This window comes from Myotis lucifugus, unplaced genomic scaffold (genome assembly GCF_000147115.1).
Source record: "Myotis lucifugus unplaced genomic scaffold, Myoluc2.0 scaffold_100, whole genome shotgun sequence".
In the NCBI taxonomy this organism is placed as follows: Eukaryota; Metazoa; Chordata; class Mammalia; order Chiroptera; family Vespertilionidae; genus Myotis; species Myotis lucifugus.
The window spans coordinates 2380522-2384438 of record NW_005871148.1 but is presented as its reverse complement, the minus strand read 5'-3'; positions in this window follow the sequence as shown (position 1 = coordinate 2384438).

The following is a 3917-nucleotide window of genomic DNA, read 5'->3' as shown; positions in this document are numbered from 1 at the left end:
TTTCAACTTCCAAACCACCATGGACTCTTTCCCCCTCAGTTTCCTGTTATAAGTTATAAGGAACGCAGTGATGAGCAGAGAGACACCACCTTCAAAATCATCCCATCAGATAGGCGGGCACATATGTTTATTCCCATCTGAAAGCTGAGTCCAATGGCCTGCCTGCGGTTACCCCTCTAGCCACCGGCAGACAAGAGCTGGGCTGCAGTTCTCCTGACTCAGGTCTTCCCTGCACTGCGGTGACCATGAGCGGCACCTACCTGCCTTTGCTTTCCTGCTCCCTGCTCATTGGTGCGAATTACTCCAAGCCTGCGGGCCTGGCATCGGAAAGAAGCTAAACTCTGGGGAGGAAACACGTTAAGAAATGTGGGAACCTAGATTTCGTTCTCGGTTCGGCGTTAGGTTGGTAGGCTTGCGCTACCCTGACTTCTCTGCTTCACGGTGGTGGAGGCCAGTGGTGAATGGGGAGTCCCCATCTAGGGCCTCCCGCGTGGTAATCGCACCTCAGGGTTTGGCCCCAAAGCTGGGCTGTTCCAGTCTGGTGAATTTCCCCGCCCAGACATCCACGCTGCGGATTCACTGGCGTCCTTCTGAACAAAGGCCCAAACATTTGGTCTGGGCTTTGTTTCTCAAGTTACCACTTACCTCATGAGCCTTGGTTCTGCTGCTGAGTAACAGGGATGCGGGAAGGACGCCATCTACCATGGTCCCTGCCACAAGGTAGCCCCTGCCAGGTTTCCCCGGGGCCCATGACAATGCCAGCCACACACACAGGCCTGCCCGGGAGCCAGCCGTGGGAGACCGTTCTCAGCTGATCCAGGGCGGAGAGACGGCTGTGTGTCGTCATAAAATGGCCCCAGACGAGGACAGATGGGGCCAATGCGTTTGGAAGAGGTGAGGCTCTGCAACTCACCAGCCGTGTGTCAGTTTTTTCACCTGTGAAATGGGGATAAAGAACCTGCCACGCAGGGTGGTTGTGACGATTAAACGTGCTTAGAACAGAGACAAGCACGGTGTAAATGCTCAATAAACAGGGGGGTGGGTTAAGAGCCATCTCTCTCTATGGAGCCCGCCCCCGCCTTCCCTTTCCCCTCCCTGCTCCCCCCAGGTGCATTCTCCCTGTCTCTTTCTCCCCTAAGCTCCAGGCGCCTTCTTTTGCCTCTGTAACTTGTTTCCTGAGCCCGTTTCTTCTGTGGCTCACTTCTTCTACCTCTGTGACTTCTAAATAAACTTTCTCTTAGAGGAAAAAAATTAAAAAAGAGCTATCTCAAGGGCAAGGGCTGGACTTCATGGCCTCCCAAGATCCTTCCAGGCCAGGTGAGCTGTGCCCTATCTTCTACCAGACAGTTGCAGCGAGGCCTCCCCACACCCCCTCCCCTGGTCACCTTGTGCCCGTTGTACGTGGATTCCCCACCTGCTGATGTGCAGCAGGAAGGCGCTGGACCCTGGGACCCCTCGGGCGCTACAGAGCTCTGCGCAGCCAGCTCCCGTGGCTTCCCGTGCTCTCGGTCAAATACTAGGTTCTTGAGAAAGAAAAACAGACAGTCCCCAAAGAGGAGGAAACAACAAAAAGGGACCTGCTTCTTGTCCGAGAGACCCCGGCTGCAGGGGCCGGGCTCCCGGCGAAGCCCCATCTTCCCGTCTATTATTCATAGCGGTTTCATCTCTGCCGAAAGAAGGGACGAGAGAGGAGAAGAGAGAGCTGCGCCCTCACTCCCTCGAAAAGAAAGGCATCCAGCTTTCAAACCGCTCAGACTTATTTCTCTTTCAAAAGGCAACTTCAGAAACCTGTCTCCCCCTCCATCAAAGAGCCGAGCTGTTTGAAGCCACCCCCTCCCCGCGCCTACCTGCTGATTATTCAGGAAAATATTATATTGACATGACTCTTTAGGACATAAAGGCTTTGCAGCGCTTGGGTACAACCCGGCGACTATCTTGAACTCACACATGATTAAAAATTTAGATGGCCAACTTTGAAACAATCACATGCATTAGAGGCTCCTTAATGAGCCGCTCTCGCAACTGCGGGCCTTGCAAACTTCAGAAAAGTGCTTCTGTGGAAATTCCGTGGTCTTTGATCTGGGGAAGTCGCAGTGGGGTGGATGTATTTCAAGTTTATTTTTTTGGCATCCTGGTCCTCCCGAAATATTGGGAGATATCTTTCTTAGCAAGCTGGGGGAGAAAACAATGGTGCCGACTCTTTCATTTATCGGCAATCTGACAGGAGTGCAGTTTATTAACTTGAAAAGAGGCAGGGACGTTATCTGAAGCTCAGAGAGCCGGGCGGCGAGTGCCTCCCTTTTGTACCAGTGGGAGTTGGCGACATTTTGAACCGGCTCACCATTAAATGCCTTCCCGAGTGGTGGGAAAGCCTTTAGAAAGAAAGCCGGTGCATTTATGATGTAAATTCGTTATTTTGACAGTCTTTGAAATCTGTCATATTCACATCCAATTTAATGCCTTGCACACACACAAAAAATAGACAGTCCCCTTTCTTTTAAAACACTTTAAAGGTTTTCAAAGCCATTTTCATGTAGCAAACTATTGTTGTACCTAATATATCCTGAAAGTATTTTAGCAAAGGAACTTATAGGATTCTGTGTTAAGTCATGTTGAGTTTTTAAAACATGCCAGTCTTCAAACGAGCTTGGACCAGGATTGCTCTTTTTGGTGTGTGAAGAGCTGTTCTCGGTTTCCATGTACACAATTAGCCAGCACGCATGCACGCACCGCATTAGGCAATCGTTTGTGTGCCCACATATGTTGTCCTATATTGGGGGCGACTGAATGTTCTAGACCATTGGCGACAGAGCTCTCCTATCGGCTCTCCAGACCCTAGCTGAAACCCTGGAGCAGCGATTCTCAACCAGGGGTGATTTGGGCCCCCAAGGAAAATGGAGTCACATCTAGAGACCTTTGTCGTGGTCGCAGCTGGGAGAGAGGTGTTCTGGCATCTTGGCAGTAGAGGCCAGGGTTGCTGCTGGACATCTCAGGATGCACAGGCCTGCCTCTCACAGCCAAGAGCCACCCCAAGTGTCCATAACTGTGAGGTGGAGACGCGCTGCCCCGGAGGAGACAGTGAAGGGCTCCCCCTGCAGGTCTGTCTGTGTTAGGCACCCGCCCTATGCACTAAGCTAGTGGTTGCCAAACTTGCCAAGGGTGAGGACACCTGGGCTGCTCTTGGTGCTTTTTGACAAATAGAGATTCGCAGACTGCACGCCACACCCACTGAAACAGGTCCTCCGGGGAGAGTGTGGGAATCGGTATCATTCAGGTGTCCCCCAGGAATTCTCATGCCGTTAGTCCACAGGTGGGCACCTAGGGCTAACCCACAGGCATCTTTTCGGAGAGCCTCTACCTTGAGCAGAATTACGAACTTTTACTTTGTACACAATTGTCATTGGCCTGCCTACTGCTTCCCTAGCTTGGGACGTATTGACAGTAGGGTGGCTGACAGCGATGGGAGTCCTGACAACAGCAAAGAGTGACAATGTTCAGTAAAAAGGGAGGAGTCAGAAAGTCTACTTAAAAAGGAAAAGAAAAGGCAGGTACAAATTCCCCAAGCATGTGCTCTGGGGCTAACATCTTCCTTAGGGAGAGTTGGGTGGGCGGGCAAGTGAACTATTAAAACACCGGCTAGTGGTGAGCCCTATCAGAGGGTGATGGAGTGGCCGGGGGGCTCCTTGGTTTTCAAGGTCAGGATAGGTCTGTTTCAGCTGAGATCTGAACAAGAAGAAACCAGCCACAGGGAAATAACATTCCAGGCCCACAGCACATCTAGTGCAAAGGCCCTGGGGCAGGAATGAGCTTGGGGCCTTACAAGGGAGGGAACGAAGGCCAGAGAGGCAGGGCTGTGGTGGCCCGGAGGTTAGCGTGGTGTGACATGAGGTCAGGGTATCAGCAGAAGGTGCTTCCTA